We start from the raw sequence: 22531 nt of genomic DNA on the forward strand, positions 1-22531 counted from the left end.
TCTTCAAATAATAACATGGCAATTACATGCCATGAAGTTATTTTTTATAACATCAGTTGTAACTTTTAAATCACACAGGAGATGTGGGACCAAAATTCAAGTATCATAGATGGCTTAATTTATCTTTAAATAGTGTAATGCAATATTTTGCTGATACCAGAATATTCATGTACCTGCAATGAGAAAAAGTTGCAATTTTTTTACCACAATTTTGCTTGGGAAAAATATGAAATAAGAATTTCTCTTAAAAGGCAAAGTAAACACTCAAATCTTTGATTTAGGTGCATAGATACAAAACATGTTGCAATCACAATCATTGAGATAACTTAAGCCTAGGTATTGATTTTATTCTACAAATTTACTGTGTCATAGCTAATGTTTCTATGAAGTTATATGAAGATAATTCTCCAGTAATACCCAGCCAACCTCCTGGACAGAAACATGCTGGAGAGTGACAACAAGTCCCAATACACCTTGACCTAAGTAGAGCTTACCTTGACCTTGGCATTTCAGTTTTCAACAGTAAGAAAAGCTGTCAGCCATTTCAACATCATTCACGTGAATATAGACAGACTTAATGGAAAGAAATAAATGCATTAAAAATTTTGATACCTCTTCTAGAAGCTTTGTGTGAAACAGATGAGATAAAAAGCCTTTTAAAAATAAACTCCTAAATTAAATTGGACATGTGAGAATGAAGAAAATATGTTGGGGATGATTGATGAGACGCCTTAGAATCTTATCCTTGGGAAACTAGGTGTAAGTGGAAAAGTCACCAGAGCCTAAAGTGTTCCAAAGTAGCTGAACTCTCTGCCTCTAGGAATATAAGATTTAATATGTAACAAATTTTATGATGTTACAAAATTCAAAATTATTATTATTTCTTCAGTCAGTAGCAGAAATACTGTACTTATACGCCTCTCAAGAATATAAAATTACCAGGCTTTGGGGAAATTGATAGCTAAAGTACCAAAATTCATCTCTGTGTTCTATAATACATTTGCTGCAAAATATAATCTTCAAATTTTATATTCATGCTGTAGTTAATTTTGTTACTTAGAGAATGGTCAAAAATTGTAATAGGTTGGAAAAAAAAGAAAAAATGGATTGAGTGTGTTATTGTTGCACAATTAGGATCAAGGTTTTTTTGTTTTTTTTTTGTTTTTGTTTTTCCATGAATATATTCCCTAGAGTGGAGAGGTATGAAGCTAAATAATAGTAAGTCAAGAGGTAGGTCATTGAATTTTCAACTATTTCAAAATACAAAGTGTATTTATATGCAGGATAAGAGTAACTGGAAAGATGAAATATTATAGTTTGATTATCATACTAAGATTCAGTGACATTTGTGTGGGGGTGGGGAGGTGTGTGTGAATCAGCCAGTCAACAGAGGTATTGGGAGCCATGAAAATAAAACATTTATTCATTCGTATATTCAAAAAATATTCATTAAGAGGTCATGTATTTCAATTTTTCAAAAAAAAGTTTGTTAATAAACATGCTTATATTCTGTAGGAATTTTTAAAACCTATCTTGGGTAAAATATTCACTATGAATTGCCAAGTAGGACCAAAATTATGCAACCCTTCAACCTTTTCCAAAGGGAATCTTTAGCAACTAATGTTTTTCATAGCAAAGATGTGGGATCATTTTTAAATGAATTATTCCTTACAACAAATTTAAGGAGATAAATAGTATTATTATCCAATCGTTTTGATGAAGTAGTTTAGTTTAGAAGATTAATTTGCTCAAGTTCATTCGTGCATAAGTAACAAAATTGGGACTTGCACCGTAGTCCTCCAACTCTATCTTATATATATCTCACTACATAACAGTGTACTTAGAACTTCAAGTGCCAGCTGCATTAAGACACTATGAAAATGGAAACTTTCTATATTCAAATAACAATAATTGGCATAGTAAGATTAGTATTGATTTGAAACACGTGAGCAACTGTAGCAGACTTTTGGAGCATTCAACTCCTTAAGTATTGATTAATTTCTCTCAGCCTTTCGGAATTGATATGCTGAGGATTCACAGATTCAGCTAGCTGAAAAATGGGGCCTTATGCGATTGGCACCAAACACCCTTTACCCCATTATCATTTGTTTCCTATTACTCTCTACCTTATTTACTCTACTTTGATCATGTTGATCTCTGTGATGTGCAGTTTTACCCAAAGGTTTAGATATAAATCCTCTTGATTTTGTGACCGATAAATCAAGAAAGACATTCACCGCTAACTACCACCTTCCACCCTTCAACTATAGGGTAACTGCAATAATAGTTGTGAAAGGGAGAAAGGGACATAGTAAAGTTCCTGATCACTTACAAAATCTACCAGATAGATACTATGAAGCCTGCCTTTCTCAATGTTGGAATAACTTCTTTAAACATAATTGAATCTTCTCTATGACAGATCTTTCCTGTTCATTATGCCCACATCTAAAATAAACAATGAAGAGTATGCTTTCCTTAAGAGTGGCAGAGTTTTAACAGCAAACCCCCTACTGGTCAGGTTTTCAGACTTAGTTTTTGTCCCAGGAGTTAAAAGATAGCAGGCTTTGAAGTTAAATTTTTTTGGGTGAAACAATTTCCTCAAAAACTCAGGAGTCTCCTGATTTATTTTATGCCATTCAGTTCCATGTTAAAGAAATTCCAATACAATCAAACCTCTACCTGGACTATTTCTTAAGCCTGGATGATTCTCTTTTATTTACTGACATCTATACTCATTTTAATGGCAGCTGCCTCAAGGCCATCTGAAAAAAATAGGCTGAGTGAACAGACAATATACATAATCTGATCTTTGCAGCTGGGCTGGCTACCATTTTATGTCCAGGCACATTGATGTGTAGGCTCCATAATCTTATCAACCGCTGTTCAGTGAACAGAAGCAGTTGGCTTTTATAACCCTGCAAGACTCAACTTTAGTGGATTCTCAGTCAATTTAGATTGCAGCTGCCGTCAGACAAAACCTCTTTAGTAGAGTGGTTTGCCCTCCGTGTTCTGGTTTGTTAATCTTGTTTGTACTATCTTGCTAAAGCAGGTAGGAATTAAAAAGAAATGTCAATACTTGAATTTTTTTTGCAGGCTTTGTAGATATCTATCTCCCACATTATTTCAGTGAAAGTGATTTGCCATGGCAGAATAACCTGTGTCAAAATATTTTCATTCACTTCCAATACGAATTCCAATTATTAATTAAAGTATGGTGCTATAACAAAGGGATTTAGTGGTTCAAAGAAGCTAGGCACTGATTTTTTCTGCCAAAACTTTCACAAAATTTATGGCTATCCCAGGAAGGGAGGTTGCTCTGTTCCATGGTTATCCATAGATCCTGGATCTTTTTACCTTGTGACTCTAACATCTCATAGGACTTTCTCTCAGCCATAGTTGAAGGCCAATTTTCAGCACAACATCTGAATTCCAGTTTCAAGGAAAGGAGAAAAGAATAGAGAAGAGAAGAGAAGAAGAGAGGATTTAACTTAATAAATACTATCTCTGGAAAACATATTGTTGATATCATACTTAATGGTGAGAGACTGAATTATCTTCCTAATATCAATACAAGGTGAAAATGTCCTCTCTCACTACTTCTGTTCAACATTGTACTGGATGACTTAGCTAGTGCAATAAGGCAAGTAAAATAAAAGCAATACTGATTAAAAGAAGGAAATAATGTCTCTTCACAAACAACATGACTGTACGTGTAGAAAATCTTTTAAAAATCTACCAAAAAACCTCCCTAGAACTGAAAATACATTTATCAAGGTCATAGGATAACAGGTCACTACACAAAATTCATTTGTATTACTTTATACTAGCAATAAATATTTGAAATTTGACATTTAAAAATACTATTTACAACAGTGCAGTACAGAACACTGTAGAAATAAACCACAAAAATATAGTCAACTCATCATCAAAAGGGGAACAAAGACAATTCAAGAGAGAAACAATAGTCTTTACCAAAAATAGTTCTAGAAAAATTAGGAATTCATATAAAAAATAAATTAATTGAGGCACAAACTTTAGACCTTTCACAAAAAGTAATTCACAAAAGATCATGACCTGAGTAGAAAAAATAGCTTTATAAAACCACTAGAAGAAAACAGAGGAGAAAACCTATGTGCTTTGTGTTTCGCAAGGTGTTTTTAGATACAACACCAAAAGTGTAACTCTTGGGGAAAAATGATAAATTGGACTGTATTAACAGTAAAAAGTTGCTTTGTGAAAGACAGTTAAGTGAGTCAAAAGATAAGCCATAGAGAATATATTTGGATAACATCTATCTGATGAAGGATTGTATCTAAAATATACTAAGAGTATTTAAAACTCAACATTTAGAAAACAAACAACCTGATTAAAAAATGGGCAAAATATCTGAACAAATGCCACATCAAAAAAAAATATACAGGTGACAAATTACTATATAAAAAGATATTAACCATCATTTGTCATTAAGGAATCACAAATTAAAATGACAATGAGATACCAATATACATATTTGAATGACTAAAATCCATAAAAATTGGCAATTCCATATGCTGGTGAGGTAGGGTAGCACCAGGAACTTTTATTCATTGTTTTCACTCATTTCATTCATGAAAATGCAGAGTTGTTCAGCCAGTTTGGGAGACATCTGGCAGTTTGTTAGAGATAAACATCGTCACACCAATCCTGCAAACAGGTATTTATTCAATGGGTTTTTTTTTTTTTAAGATTTATTTATTTACTTATTTGAAAGAGGGAGGGAGGGAGAGAGAGAAAGTTGGGGGAGGAGCAGAAGGAGAGGAGAGAGAGAATCTCAAGCATGGAACCCAACATGGAACTTGATTTCACTACCATGAGATCATGACTGGAGCTGAATCAAGAGTCAAACACTGAACCAACTGAGCCACCGAGGTGCCCCTATCCAACTGGTTTTAAAACTTCTGATTTCCACATAGAAAACTAAAAGAAAATATGTAGCAGCTTTATTCATAATTGCCAAAAACTGGAAGCATCCAAAATATCTTTCAGTGGACAAATGCATAAACAAATAGTGATGTATCCATACAATGGAATATTATTCAGCAATAAAAGGAAATGAGCTATAAGCTATATGAAAAAAGAAAAACCATGGAGACGCCTAAAATACATATTGATAGGTGATTCCAATTATGTAATACTCTGGAAAAGGCAACAGTACAGAAAGGTAAAAAATATCAATGATTGCTTAGGATGTGGAAGGAAAAGAACAGGAGTGAATAGCGAAAAACAGATTTTCTAGGAGAGTGAAACTATTCTGTATGATATTATAATGTTGGAAACATGGTATTATGTCTGTTAAAACCAATTATACCTCACATCACAGAATGAACCTTAATGTGTACCAATTAAAGAAAATACATCATTCAGGAGATTGGGGAAATCCCCAGAAGCAATTCAGACTATGACAAAGGGATGTCACTATATTTACAAATGTATGAAACAACCTCAGTGAGATGGTGGGATTGGGTGGAAAAAGGAACTGAACTAAGTAACTTTGGAAATGAGAGGTATATATATGTAATCCTAAAGGCAAAGGAACTTCATAAAATTACTGTATTCTAGCCAATTAAATTACTCCCACGAAGGTAATAGTTAACAATTCTGATACTTCTATACATATATTCTAGAGTTGAAAAATGAAGCTAAATAATAAATAGTTTTTTTTAGCAGCCTACTCTGTTGGAGTAGGAATTCACAAAAAAGCAAGAGCAGGAGGCTACAATGGCTCCTATGGTGGTAATGGATTAGAGTTGGAAACTCTAAGTTAGAGTCAAGAAGATGTAACAATTCTAAATATTTATGCACTCAACATAGGAGCACCCAAATACATAAAACAGTTAAAAACAAACACAAAGGAACTAATTGATAATAATACAACAATAGTAGGGGACTTTAACACCCCACTTACATTAAAGGAGAGGTCATCTAAACAGAAAATCAACAAGAAAACAATGGCTTTGAATGACACACTGGAACAGATGGATTGAACAGATATATTCAAATGTTCCATCTTAAAACAGAATACACATTCTTCTCAAGTGTACGTGGAACATTCTCCAGAATAGACCACATATTAGCCTACAAAGCCAGGCTCAACAAATTCAAGAAGATTGAAGTCATACCATGCAACTTTTCTGACCATAAGCTATGAAGCTAGAAGTCAACCACAAGAAAAAATCTGGAAAGACCACAAATACATGGAGGTTAAGTGAATGGGTCAACAGAAAATCAAGGAAGAAATTAAGAAGTACATGGAAACAAATGAAATTGAAAACACAATGTCCCAAAACCTTTGTGATACAGCAAAAGGGGTCCTAAGAGGGAAGGATATAGACTACAGACCCATCTCAAGAAGCAAAAAACACAAAAAACCACAAAACTAGAATAAACAACTTAACCTTCTACCTATAGGACTTAGAAAAAGAACAACAAACAAAACCTAGAAACAGCAGAAGGAAGGAAATAATAAAGATTAGAGAAGAAATAAATGATTTAGAAACTAAACAAAAAGAACAGTAGAACAGATCAATGAAACCAGGAGATGGTTCTTTGAAACAATTAATAAAATTGATAAAACTCTAGCCAGACTAATTAAGAAAAAAAGAGAAAAGACCCAAATAAATAAAATCACAAATGAGGAAGGAGAAATAACACACACCACAGAAATAGAAACAATTATAAGATAATATTGTCAAAAACTATATGTCAAAAAATTGGACAACCTAGAAGAAATGGATAAATTCTTAGAGACATACAAAGTACCAAAACAGAAACAGGAAGAAACAGAACATTTGAAAAGACTGATAACCAGCAAAATTGAATCAGTAATCAAAAAACTCCAAACAAACAGAAGTAAAGGACCAGGTGGCTTCACAGGTGAATTCTACTAAACACTTAAAGAAGTTAATACCTATCCTTCTTAAACTGTTTCAAAAAATAGAAAAGGAAGAAAAACTTCCAAATCTATCCTATGAGGCCAACATTCTCCTGGAACCAAACCAGATAAATACACTAAAAAGACAACTACAGACCAATATCCCTGATGAACATAGATGCAAAAATCCTCAATAAAATAAAAGCAAACCGAATTCAATAATATGTTAAAAAAATTATTTACTACATTCAAGTGGGATTTATTCCTGGGCTGCGAGTGTGGATCAATATTTGCAAATCAATCAACATGATATCGCATCAATAAGAGAAAGGATATACACTATATGGTTATTTCAATAGACATGGAAAAAACATTTGACAAAGCACAACATTCATTCATGATAAAAACCCTCAACAAAATAGGTTTATAGGGAACATACCTCAACATAATAAAGGGCATATATGAAAAACACACAGTTAACATCATCCTCAATAGGTAAAAACTGAGAGCTTTTCCCCTAAGGTCAGGAATAAGGCTCACCACCGCTATTCAGTGTAGTACCGGAAGTACGAACAACAGCAATCAGAAAACAAAAAGGAACAAAAGGCATCTAAATCAGCAAGGAAGAAGACAAACTTTCACTATTTGCAGATTACATGATACTTTATATAGAAAACCCAAAATACTCCACCAAAATACTTCTGGAACTGATAAACAAATTCGGTAAAGTTACAGAATAAAAATTGATATACAGAAATCTGTCACATTTCTATACACCAATAATGAAGCAACAGAAAGAGAAATTAAGAAAACAATCCCATTTACAATTGCACCAAAACAATAAGATACCTAGGAATAGGTATTTGAAAACTATAAGACTGCTGAAAGAAATTGAAGACAACACAAAAAAATGAAAAGACATTCTATGCTCATGGATTGGAATAATAAATATCATTAAAATGTCTATACTCCCCAAGGCAATCTACACATTCAATGCAATCTCCATCAAAATACCAGCAGCATTTTTCACAGAAGTAGAACAATTTTAAAATTGTAATCAAAAGACCCCAAATAGTGAAAGAAATCTTGAAAAAGCAAAGCAAAGCAATTTCACACTCCGGCTTATATTACAGAGCTGTGATAATCAAAATAGTATGGTACTGGCACAAAAGCAGACACATAGACCAATAGAACAGAACAGTAAGCCCAGAAATGAACCCACAACTATAAGGTGAATTAATCTTCAACAAAGCAGGAAAAACTATTCAAAGGGAAAAAGACAGTTTCTTCAACAAAGGTGTTGGGAAAACTGGACAGTGACATGCAAAAGAAAATGGATCACTTTCTTACACCATACACAAAAATAAATTCAAAACAGATTAAAGACCTAAATATGAAACCTAAACCCACAAAAATCCTAGAGAGGAGAACACAGGCAGTAACCTTTTTGACATTGGCCATAGCAACTTTTTTCTAGATACATCTCCTGAGGCAAGGGAAACAAAAGCAAAAATAAACTATTGAGACTTCATCAAAATAAAAAGTTTCTACATAGCAAAAACAACCAACAAAACTGAAAAGCAACCTATGTAATCAGAAAAGATATTTGCAAATGATATATCTGATAAAGGGTTAGTATCCAAAATATATTTAATAATTATAAAACTTGGGGCACCTGTGTGGCTCTGTCAGTTGAGTGAATGACTTTTGGTTTTGGTTCAGTCTATGATCTTCCTGTCAGGAGATCAAGCCCAGCATGAAGTTCAGTGAGGAGTCTGCTTTGCCTCTCCCTCTGCCCCTTTCCCCACTCTCTCTCTTTCTTTCAAATAAATAAATCTTTAAAAAGATTTATAAAACTCAACATGGAAAAAACCAAATAATCCAATTAAAAAATACGCAGAAGACATGAGCAAACATTTCTCCAAAGAAGACATACAGATGGCCAACAGACACATGAAAAGATGTTCATCATCACTTACCATCAAGGAAATACAAATCAAAACTACAATGAGATATCACCTCAGACTTGTCAGAATGGCTATAACCAACAACACAAGAAACAACAGCTGTTGGCAATGGTGTGGAGAAAAAGGAACACTCTTGCACTGTTGCTGCAAATGCAAACTGGTGCAGCCACTCTGGAAAACAGTTTGGAGGTTCCTCGGAAAGTTAAAAATATAACTACCCTATGATCCAGCAATTGCACTATTGTGAATTCACCCAAAGAAAACAAAAACACTAATTCAAAGGGATACACGCACAGCAATGTTTATAGCAGCATTATCTACAATAGCCAAGATAAGGAAAAAGCCCAAGTGTTCATTGACTGCTGAATGAATAAAGAGGAAGCAGTATATCTATATTTATCTATATCTATCTATATCTATCTCTTTATCTATATCTATCTATATCTATATTTTTAATGGAAGATTACTCAGCCATGAAGAAGAATGAATACTTGCCATTTGCAATGGCAAGAATGGAACTAGAGAATATCATGCTAAGCAAAGTAAGTCAGTCAGAGAAAGACAAATTGTATACGATTTCACTCATATGTGGAATTAAGAAACAAAACAAATAAGCAAAGGGAAGAAAAGAGAGAGAAGAAAGAAAGAAAGAAAGAAAGAAAGAAAGAAAGAAAGAAAGAAAGAAGAGAGGGAGAGAGGGTGGGAGGAAGAACGAGAAAGAAAGAAACGGACTCTTAATTATAGAGAACAAACTGATGGTTACCAGAGGGGATGGGGTGGAGGGTTGGGTTAAACCAGTGATGGGGATTAAGGAGTGCACTTGTCATGATGGATGGTGTTGAAACATTATATTGTACACCTGAAACTAATATAACACTGTGTGTTAACTAACTGGAATTAAAATGAAAACATCTTTTAAAAAACCTAAGTTAGAGTTGGAGTCATCAGATAATTAGCTTAATAGAGATATAGGTTGGTACATATATATATATACTTATTTTTATATAAATATATACAGGTTAGTTTATACGCGTATATTTGATGTGTTTGATGAAAGAACCTAAAAGAAGTGTCCCTTCAATAGAATTTGCACAATTAGCATCCAGATCCTATTTCTAGAGCTCCTTGGATAAATGGCTGATTCTAGGATTGGGTCTACAAATAATGAGCCTAACCTGGAGCATCTTATAGTGCCAGAAAGTAACAAAGTTCTCAAAAGTACTTCAAAAAATACCAACACTGATGGAAGCACATCAAAAGGGCATAAAAACCAACTGAAAGAACACCAAATGGTCAATACTAAAAATATTTGAGCAAGAAAATAAATTAGGGTAGTATTGGATTGTGATTCAAAGTGCAAAATACATATCATGAGTCCATACTAACAAATTTTTCTGTAAATAAATAAATACATACATACATAAATGAGAGAGAAGAGAAAAATCTCCTATGCAGAAGAATTCTAAGTGATTTATGTAGATTCAGTCATCAAGGAAGGGGATCATAAGTTGCACATAATGATTTTCTTCCAGACTACAGTATGGAAAGAGGAAGGAGATAAGAGTAACTGTACAGAGGACAAACCAGGAATGTTACCTCAGCCAGGTAATCAAGGCCAACATAAACAGTCATTAATCATGTTGATATTATGCTCCCTTTAATGATGTGATGAAAAGGACAATTTACCTCTATGGTCTTCTTTCCCCAAACACATAACTGTGGTCTATTCATGAGAAAAAATATCAGATAAATACCAACAGACGTTCATGCTACAAAGTACCTGACCAATAGTCCTCAAAATTTTTACCATCATGGAAAATGTCTGAGAGATATCTGAGGAGGTGTTGGTCAAAGGGTACAAACTTCCAGTAATAAGATGAATAGTTTCAGGAGATCAAATGTGTAGCACAGTGACTATAGTTTAAAATATTGTAAAAAGGTCTAAGAAATTGACGTAGCTAACAGGAGCCTAAGGAGACATGGCAAGTAAATGCAATGGGGTATTCTGGATGGAATCCTAAAACAAGCAGAAAGGACATCAGGTTAAAAAAAAAAAAGGAAATTTGAATAAATTCTGGACTTTAGTTAAGGATAATGTATCAATATCTGTTCAATAATTATAATAAATATACTATAATAATGTAAGAGATTTATAAGGGTGGAAACTGAGGGATAGGTGTATGGCAACTCTATTATCTTCTCAATTATTCTGTAAATCTGAAACTTTTCTACAATATAGATCTGTAAAAACATTCAATGACCTCAAAATGGCCCACAAAGTCCTTCATAATACTGACACAATCCTATCTCTTTGTGAACATCTTCAGTTGCCTGCCCCTTCCACAATCTGCTCCCACCACGATAGCTTCCACACTGGTCTTCAAAGACACTATACCTGCTCTAGCCTTAGGGAGAACCTGCTGTGACTTCTACCTGGAACATTCTTTCTACAGACATCTGCTTATATCCTTAGGTCTTCAGGTCTCTTCTCAAAAATAGCCACAGATGAGAGAACTTCCTTGACAATTCTATACAAAATAAGATACTCTCCCTAGCCCATCTCCAGAAATTCCTGTCACTCTCAGTTTTATTACCTACCCTTCATAGAATTTTTCATTATTTAGCATGTTATATATTTACATCTTTATGTATTTAAGGTCTGGCTCCTTCCACCAGCATATAAGCAGTATGTGGGGAGGAATGTGACTGTTCTACTCACTGTTGTATGCACAGAATTTAAGAGCATTTGGTCTATGGTTGCCATCCAGTAAATGAATGAATGAAGCATGTGACAGAATGATGAATGTATGTAGAATCTCTATAAATTTACATCAGTATATCTAATATATATGTAGAAAGACTATCTTAGAGCAAACTTTTAATATTAACTTTCTCCTTGCTTGTCCTTAATTTCTGTGAATTTTGCAGAGTTTAAGTTTACATTTTATATCTGTACAACACTTTATAATACTTCCATTATGACAGCTGCACTAGGCATAATGCTGTTTGCAGCACAGTGTGAATCACAATCTGGAATATATAATGTTTAAACCTCTGACTGAACTGGAATATATAATTTAGCAATGTAGTAAAAAATGTGCATGAACTTGGCATTAAAAATGACAATAAAATATTATTACCAAGCAGACTTTTGGAATACTTCTTGGAGACTTCTTGAGTGTGTACTAGAAAGGAAATGCTTTACTAACACTCAGTTCATGAACTTTACTACAAAAAAATTTGACAATTGGATTACATGGTTGTGTCACAATTTGGATGTAATATCAAAAACCTGGAAGATGTGAGATATGAGAGATAAAATACTAAATATACTTCCTACTGAGTATTCAAATCAAATGTGTTTTAAACATGAAATGAACCCATAAAATTCCATTTTAATTTTCTTCCAACCATATAAGCTGGAGAAATGCTGTGCTGTAGTTTGAATATGCTGAAATTAGTCACTGCAGAGGCTAAGATGTAAAACAAGTGATCTGGAAACACCCATTATTGAGAGACATCTTTAAACAATGAAAAGTAAGATACATATGACATTTCAAGTATTATTATTAACATTGACTCTTTGCAACTAAGATATTCACAGTACAAAAAAATAAAAAAACTTTTTGCAATGTTGAAACAGCTATTAATATATTCTTCAAACACATCACAACCACCTGATATTTCTCAACTTATGCATTTCTCATTGATATATTTTACTGCTTTAAGATTTTAGCAAAAGTTCTAGGCTTTGGGTTTCAGAAGTTCTAGGCTTTGGGTTTCAGAAATTCCAGGTGTATTCAATGTATTGATAATATTTTATTAAACTTTGCTTGGAAAACAATAAATTGCTCATTAGATAAATATTACTATCAGTCAAAAAATAGTGATGGAACATACACTATATTTGTTTTAAGGAAATATTATTATTAGTCAAGAAATATTCATTGAGGGGCACCTGGCTGGCTCAGTCGGTAGAGCACGGGACTCTTGATCTCAGAGTCATGAATTCAAGCCGTACATTGGGCATAGAACTCACTTAAAAAAATATTCATTTAACATCTACTCTATTAAAGGAAATGGCACAGAACCAAAATTTAGAGAGTTAATAGAGAAGATAAATTTTATAAATAAATGTTTACAAAGACGAATATTTTGTGCTGCATCACTATTTTTGTATACTTATAATAGAAAAAATAAGGGTGATTGCACACAAAATAGTTAATAAACACGAATTTCTGGCAGCTATTCCTAAACCCAGACTTAGAGATACCACCAAAAAGAGAAGGAATTATATGTATATAAAACTGCAGTAAACATCATTAGTAACTTCTATGGACTGAGAAAGCTTAGAGAAGTGACAATGGAGTAAAAGACCAAGGAGTAGGAGGAGGACCAAAACCAATTGAAATGGGCTGGCAGAGAGTTCTGGATATGTTCTTATCTTTATTCTATATTACCTGGGTATATCAATACCTACCTGTCAGAACTACGAATTAACTATTGTGGTAGTTTAAAAATATATCCACAATTTTCGTGATGTTCCTAGCATCAAAAGGCAAAGTCTGATTTCCTTCTTCTTAAATATGACTGAACTTAGTGATTGACTTCACACAAATGCAGTAACGTAGAAGTCATGATGTGTGACTTCAGAAACTAGGGCAAGAAAGTCTGGGGCTTCTTCCATCTGGGATTGCTTACTCTGGGGAAAGTTGTTGTGATGTCATGAGGATAATCAAGTAGCGTATGGATAGGTTCAATTAGCAGGTAACTGAGGCACCTGCTGACAGCCAGTGAGGATCTGAGGCCCTCTGCCAACAGCCATGTGTGCGAGCCATTTGGAAGCACATCATTCAATCCCACTAACTTCCTGCCTGTAAACAAGTGCGATACCCTGAGCCAGAACCACATTCTCAAATGCTCCTGAATTTCCAAGCCACAGAAGTCCTGAGAAGTTCATTTTTTTAAAGCAACTAAGTTTTGGGGTAATTTGCTACACACAGCAATAGATAACTATTTTCCTTACCTTATTGAATTAGGAGCTCTCCTTAAATGATATCATTATGACCAAACCCTATCATTATCATGCACAGATATTTTTCCAATGCATTTTGTTCTTTTGACTTTGTCATCTGTCTTCAGGTATCTGTCATCAAAAAATTTTTCGAAGTTAAGTATACTGAATATTTGCATTTTTTTATTTAAGGGCTTCTATGTATTGTCTTGGATAAAATGCAGCAGAATTCAGTGGATTAGCTTAGGACAGATAACATGTCAGAGAGAGGTAAAGGGCATTAGTTTCAAGTTGTGATCTGGAGTAATTTGAAGGAGAAATAGATACAAATTTTTTACATTTTTATGGGAGTTGGAGTCTTTTAAGGAAGGGACTTCTTTTAGAAGCTTTAATATACCAATAAAAAAAAAGGAGTATATTAACATCACTGGATGTCTGTGATATTTTTTACCACTAATCCATTTAAATGAACAGTGTTACTCATATCAAAAGTTCCTTGAAGTTACCACTGTAATTCTAAATTATCTTTGGTAAAAGTATGTCATTTAGGCAGATAACACAGAGTTACACTGTCAGTACATGAGAGAAGCAGGTGTCTGGGCCAGATGACTTAGACTGTGACATCTGACAAAATTAAGGAGATGTGTCGCTTGTACAACCCATGTGTCCAGTCACAATCTAACAGTTCACTTTCTCCAATTGCAGAGCTAAGAAATTTTCCATTCTCAGTGAAAAGGAGGATTAGAGAATCTCTTTTAGATATAAATTATCTTGAGCAGAACAAACATGACTGAAGAAAGTTCCCATGTGCTTTTGTTTTTGATATATAATTATTTATAAGGATGGAGTAAATATTTATGTTTTCATTTCAAAATATTACATGTAAGATACAAATATCTTTTGCTTGTTATAAACAAATCTCATATCTACCTTCCAAAAGAAGAAAGGGAAACCTCGGTTTCTGTCTTTTGAGACTTTGTAAGTCTTGAGCTTATTTTTCTGTGTGCCTATCCAATTCACAGACTCAGTTCAAGAATCCCTACCAGGGTAGATCACATACGTGCAGGCTTCTTGCAATCAAACACTTCATTTCTGCAAAGTTGGGCATTTTTCTTTCTTTATTAATATATTTTCTTTGAAGCTTGAACAGAAGAAAAAAATTCTGGTATTATTTTTGGGTATACATAGATACTCTCCTTAAAGGTCATCTGAAAATCACTGGGTAGGATATTTAGATCAAGCCAGAGTAGCATATTAATAAATGCCAGAATGAACAAAACCTAAATATTAGATAGTTGAACTTTGGACCATTGGATTTTTGCAGGTTTTTTTTTTTAAACAGATTCTTTAGTTCCTGGACAAATTAACAAATTCCCCTTGCCATGAGTTTATTGATAGGAAGAGATAAAGGAAAAGCAACTGGACTTTGTAGTCTACTTGTCAGCTCAGAAGGTTCGCACTTGAGTTACACGCATTCTCCTGAATCTCTTTATTATCTTTTATTCATACTCCAGTGGCAGAATTTGGTTGAGAGGCCCAGGGCAATCCATGCCCAAGCAAGTCAGAGGGCATAAGTAAACACATAAGAAGGTTTTATTGGTGAAGGAGTTAGAAAAGCTATGATCTTTCTTAGGTCAATATTATCAGTCTAGTGAGAAGTTGAGAGAAATAATAATACTTATTGAAATAAATGGAAAGACCAAAGTGGAAAACTAAGTAAATGTAAGTACAGTTTATAAAAAACAGTCCTAAATAAATAAGAAAGACAGTGGCAAAACATAAAGATAACATGTGCTATACTTTTGAGTTCCACAAAGCTTTAAGAAAAAGTAGAGCAGGGAAAAGTTCGTTGGGTAATAACATTCTTCCAGCATCCAAAAGCCATACATTCCAGAGCAACGTCAGACCATCATGATATTGATTATATATGTTTTACAATAGTGTTTATAATTCTCAATATATTTTTTAATATTTTATTTATTTATTTGACACAGAGAGAGAGAGAGAGAGAGCACATGCAAGGGGGAGCAGCAGAGGGAGAAGCAGATTCCCCGCTGAGCAGGGAGACCAATGTGGGGCTCAGTCCCAGGACCCTGGGATTATGACTTGAGCTGAAGGCAGACACTTAACTGACTGAGCCACCCAGGGGCCCCTCTCAATATTTTTTCTTATTGAGTTTCCTTTTTTAGGAAAATTGTCATCAACATGTAGCACCAGCCCTGGGAACTTCACCAAGCTTTGAGGAAAGCTTGGATTTCCTGTAAATAAGATGGGCTTCATTTTGATTATGAAACTGTTCAACATAAGCCAGTACAAAGATTTATTCTTTAGTATTGGCCCTCTAGAACAGACTTTTTCAAACAAATCTGGATAGTGGTCTAGAAATAGATAAAGCTATATAACCTGACTTGGTTGTTTGGGGTAGAAAAGAAAGCCATTTGAAATAAATTGGAAGTTGTTTCCAAAATGATTTTTGCAAAGATATGTTGATATGATCCTTGTTTCAAGAGTCTTTAGAAACCGAGCCCACATACGGAGGTTCCTGCTGGTTCTGTATCAATGTCTAAGTCATGGAATTGGAAGATTCCTCTTACATGAGAGTTTCAAAAGTATCCCAAAGCAATGTTTATCCTTTTAAGGATGACTTATCCAACACTACACCTGTCCATTTCTTTAGGAACTTCATCTGAAAGACTGATGTTAAAAACTAAAAAGATCAGATGGAAAAACAGTTTTTGTAATAAAGATTCTGACTAGTTTTTGATGTTTGATCACTAACAACTTATAAGCCTCACCCCTCTCTTTTCTCTTCTCTTTCATGTCCTCCCATCTTTGACACTAGTGTGGGATTTAAACCACAGAAACCCCTGCCCACAGACAGAACTCAGCCCCACTCCCTAATCACACTAAAACCTCAAGTCAGGCTCCTTTCTCTAACTTCTCAAACTATCTTTGGACCAGCTGTAGAGATCTGTCTTATTTTCCCTAGACAATCTTATCATGTAAGCTACAAACATTTTATGCTATCTTGGTGTGTGTGTGTGTGTGTGTGTGTGTGTGTGTGTGCGCCACATTCAGTTTTAATATCTGAACCAAATTCTGGTGAGAGTCCATCCTATCCCTGTAGGATGGTCACAGAGTTACTAATGTTAGCAATAAAGTACCTTTTTATTAAGGATATGTCTTTCAAATCTAATCAGTTAATTCCCAAAGGAGGTTTATAATTTGTAGGAGAAAAAATGAACTTGGCATTTGGAAGACTGATGAATACATATCAGAGCTCAGATCTACTGTGAAACTTACCTCAACACTGCAATGGGGGAGATGCGCATATTTAGGTCAAGAGTCCTCAGGAGTTTAAACTGTTTCTGAATGGTAGCAAGGGTTTCCTTATTGGATTTCACAGGGGCTACCAAAATTGCGGGTTGCCTACTCTCTCAATCATCACTAGAACAATATGTTGATTAAAAAGGAGATAATTTTATTAAGTCTATTGTGACACGTGAGAATACTATCTTTTTTTTTTTTTTAAGATTTATTTAGTTCTTTGAGAAGGTGGGAGAGAGAGAGAATCTCAAGCTGACTCCCCAATGAATAAGGAGCCTGAGGTGGGGCTTGATTCCAGGACCCCAAGATCATGACCTGAGCCAAAATCAAGAGCTGGGCACCTAACCTAAACGAAGTGCCCCAGGTAGAACACTATCTTGATAGTCATGTATATATGAGTAATCTGGATAAGGCTATAAAACACATATCTATAGGCATAGCTAGATAGATGATAGAGATAGAGATAAGGATACGAAATAGATATACATAGAGACGCCTAAAACTGTACGTTGGAAAAAAAATTGTTACTAACAAATATTTGTTTCTCTTAATTTTTCCTCATGCTATCTAATGTCTTATCTATAATTTATTATTTCCTAGTCAACTACTTTTCCTTTTCTCCTTTTGCATTTTTTTCCAGATCTCAATCAGTAGGAATTAAGTTAGACACTACTCAGTACCAGGTACATTATTTTTTTTAGCTTTAATGAGGTATAATTGACAAGTTAAAAATTGTATATATTTAACATGTACAATGTGGTGTTTTGATATAAGTTTACCTTGTGTTATGATTACCAAAATCAAGCTAATTAACATATCCATTATTACTGAGCTCTAAACAGCTTCCTGTTACTTGAGGTCCATGACTGACTCTATATACCCACATCCTTAAGGTACTTAGTACCATTCAACATTTGAGTTTTTGTCAGTTCGACAAGGATAAAATATCTCAGTATTGACTTTATTTCCATTTTCCCCTGAATACTGATGATTTTGAGTAACTCATCGTATAGCAGTTAGTGTTTTGAATTTCTTCTCAAAGTTTTCTGTTATTTTTTAAATCATTTTTCTTATATTCAATTTTGACAGTAGATATATACTAATTATTAGGTTCATCATGAAATAAAACAAAAATTGTGATACCTTAAATTGAAGGTTTTACAATTTAATGATATTCTCACATATTTTGGAGAGTTAGAAAATGTCTTCAAGGATGGAAGTGCTTCTCTGTTTTTCTCTCAAAAAAAGAGATTCTAACCTTTAAAGGGCAAAGTTTCAGCTGTCAAAATATATGCTGAGATGTTGGTGCCCTATTAACCTAGAATGAAAATAATTGCCATTGGCTCAAGAGCAACAGCAGGAAGTGTGGGTCGCCCTTCTAGCACTTTGACTTTCTACAGTAAAGTAAGAGGCAAAAAGCCTACGTGGACCTTAAATGTGAAAATGACCATGTTATTGATGTTTCACTTCTAAGAGAAACAGAAAAGAACTTTAAAAGTACATTTATAAAGGAAGTTTTAAGAACTTATAAGCAATATGTTTCTCTATTATTTTTAACTCACAGTAAAAAGGTATTAGCATTTTCATGATCAATTTGTTTAAAATAATAAATCTATAGGCTAATATTTAGAAGCCATATATGCAACATACAGAATGAACTTAATTTTACCTTGTGTAAATTATGTACATACACTTGAATCTTATTAACATAACTGATCATTGATTAGCATGATAATTTTTATATCCTCTGTGACTTCATTATCAAATAATGCATGAGTAAAAGCCTACACATAGTTTTAATAATTCATACTCTATTTACACAATAGTAAATCAGTGAATTAACCTACTTGGTTTGTAGAATTAACCAGGTCAGGGGTTTTAAAGCATTAATGTTAACTCATTTTTTTCTGCCAGTAATAATAATTTTGTTATCATTAGATGGTTTGGCCATTAGAACATAAAGAAGAGGTAGTTTTCTTTGCAAGGCTTCTTACCAATTCCAAATTGTCCCTGATTTACAATGTGGTTCCTAAATTTTAATAGTTATAATTCAATTTTGGTAATTTTTTGTTAAAATTGAAAAATCTGGTAAATTAAATGTACAAAGCTTTGGGGTAATTTTTTCATATTTATCCTCCGTTAGAATATAAATTTATTTTCGGGGCGCCTAGGTGGCACAGCAGTTGAGCGTCTGCCTTCGGCTCAGGGCGTGATCCCGGCGTTATGGGATCGAGCCCCACATCAGGCTCCTCCGCTATGAGCCTGCTTCTCCCTCTCCCACTCCCCCTGCTTGTGTTCCCTCTCTCGCTGGCTGTCTCTATCTCTTGATAGTCATGTATATTTGAGTAAACAAATAAAATAAATAAATAAAATCTTTAAAAAAAAAAAAGAATATAAATTTATTTTCACAAAACTATTAATTATGAGAGGTAGCATATATGATTTTACATTTGTTGTGTAGGATAATTTCTAATAATAGTAGATATTCAATAAATAGTTGTTGTTTTAATGAAGAAAAATAATAAAGCCACATGGGAAAATGTTTGGCTTCATCTATAACATAATTGCATATTAAAATTTTTAAAAATCGGGTCTTTTCACCTATCAATTTCCAGTAAAGGTAATATTGACTCGGAACTAAGGATTGCACTATGAATGCATATCATCATTTCAGGAATTGTAATTAAATTTACTGGTGTGGGATAGTCATCAATTAACTCCAACAAGAGTGCCAGCCACATGACCGAGATGCAATAAAATTCTAGTTCAGAATTCACTGGGTTGAAATTTAGGGCAGGAAAGAAAGAGGATCCGGTGTGGAAAATCACTGAAAACTTAATTTTCTTCCCATCTATTCTCATTTAAGACTCAGGTATTAAACATGGCAGTCCATGGCTTGGAGTGTAGTTTCCAAGAATAATGGGGGAAGAAAACAGTCCAATTAACTTGCATGTTTTTGTTTCTCCTTGGTTTTAATCAAGAGAAGTTGACCTATGTGAATTCTTCAGGCTAATTTAAAGTGCTCAGGCAATGAATCATGGAACACTACATCAAAAACTAATGATGTACTGTATGGTGAAAAACATAACATAATAAAAAAAAAGTTTTAATTAAAAAAATAATAATAATATGCAGAGACATTAAAAATAGATAAAGTGCCCAGGCAAACAGTAATACAAGACCATAGCACACTAAATTCATATATGACTTTTTTAAGATTGCCACTCCCTGAAATCTCTGGTTGGCATTATTTTAGCTGCAAATAACAAAATCTTATCTTACCTATCAAAATTCAAAATCAATATATTTGAATAATACTAGACATCTCATAAATTACAAGAGAGTGTTGAATTAAGAAGACTTAAGAATGAAATAAGTCAGGAATGCTCAAGGAAACTTGAGTAGCAGTGTTCATCTCACTTTCAATTGGTTGGTTATTATAAAAGAAAAAAAAAAGAAAAGTGTTGGTGAGGATGTGGAAAAATCGGAATTCTCATGTAGTGCTGGTGGGAAGGTAAAATAATACAACCACTATGGGAAATATGGTGGTTTCTCAAAAAAATAAATAAATAAAAATATAATCACCATATGATCCAGTGATTTCACATCTGATAGGTACTCAGAAAACTTGAAAGCAATGTCTCATGGTGGTTCCAGGGCCTGGGGAAATGGGAGAATGGGAAGCTATCGTTTAATGAGTGCAGAGTTGAAGTTTTACAAAATGAAAAGAGATCTGGAAATGGATGGTTGTGGTGGCAGGGCAATATTATGAATATATTTAATACCATTGAACCATACATTTAAAAATAGTTTAGGAGTGCCCCGGTGGTATAGTCGGTTAAGCATCTGACTCTTGGTTTGGTTCAGGTCTGATCTCAGGGTCATGAGATCAAGCCCCAAAACAGGCTTTGCACTCAATGTGGAGTCTGCTTGAGTTTCTCTCTCTCCTTCTTCCTCTGGCCCTCCTCCCCCCTCCAAATAAATAAATAAATCTTTTTTAAAAATTAAAAATAGTTCAGATGGCAGATTTTATGTTGTGTGCATTTTATTGCAATAAAAACTAGAAAAATAAAGGTTAATAATATTTCATTGATAAAAGTAGAAAAACATAAGAACATTAAAAAATGTTTGATGATATTTAACTTAATTTTGAGACAAAAACTTTAGTAAACCAGAGATAGAAGAGAATGTTTTAAAATAATAAAGATTGGGTGCAAAAAACTTAGAGAAAACATTATACTTATTGAATATTGAAAGTGTTCCCATTGAGATTGGGAAAAAAAAAAAGACAAAAATGTCCATTATCCTTACTTCTGTTCAAGTCAAACATAGGACAAGGGAGTATAAATCTGAAACATGAAGAAAACAGACTGTCATTTTCATGGATATAACTATGCTGTAAGAAGTATTAAAAGACTGAAAATCTATTCAAGCTAATAAATCATTTTAGCAAGTTACCTGGATAAAGATCAATGTGCAAAAAGTAAATGCATTATTATATGGCAGTAACAAACAATTAGAAAATGAATATTATTTATCTTTCAATTATGAAAAAATGTTAAAACCTAGCAATAAATGTTATAAAATACATGCAAGATCTATATGTAGGGTTTCAACATAACATTTTTTAAAGATTTTATTTATTTATTTTTGAGACAGGGAGAGAGAGAGCATGAGTGTGGGGGAGAAGCAGGCTCTCCACTGAGCAGTGAGCCCAATGAGGGGCTAGATCCCAGGACCTTGGAATCATGACCTGAGCTGAAGGCAGACGCTTAACCAACTGAGCCACCTAGGCTCCTCTACAAAATACTATTAAGAGAAACTAAAAATTAAGAAAAACAAAAAGAGCTATACCATGTTCAATGTTTGGGACATTTCAAAATTGGGAAATATCCTTAAATTGATATATGGCTTCATACAGATTCAATGCAACCCATCTATCATCATCCTATCAGGTCTTTTGTGATTTCTGTGTGTGTATATTGCGAACTGGCAAACAAAGTAAACTAAATTGAGGATAAGAATAAGGTCAGGGGATGGGGCGCCTGGGTGGCTCAGCTGTTAAGTGTCTGCCTTCAGCTCAGGTCATAATCCCAAGGTCCTGGGATCAAGCCCCACATCGGGATCCCTGCTCAGCAGGTCAGTATCCACTTCGTTCCGGTTTACATATTGCTTCTGTCTTCCAGCTCAGGTCATAATCCCAGGTCCTGGGATCAAGCCCCACATCGGATCCCTCTCAGCAGGAAGCCTGCTTCTCCCTCTCACACTCCCCTTGCTTGTGTTCCCTCTGTCTCTCTCGTCAAATAAATAAGT

Source organism: Ursus maritimus, unplaced genomic scaffold, assembly GCF_017311325.1.
Source record: "Ursus maritimus isolate PB19 unplaced genomic scaffold, ASM1731132v1 scaffold_2, whole genome shotgun sequence".
NCBI classification, from domain to species: domain Eukaryota; kingdom Metazoa; phylum Chordata; class Mammalia; order Carnivora; family Ursidae; genus Ursus; species Ursus maritimus.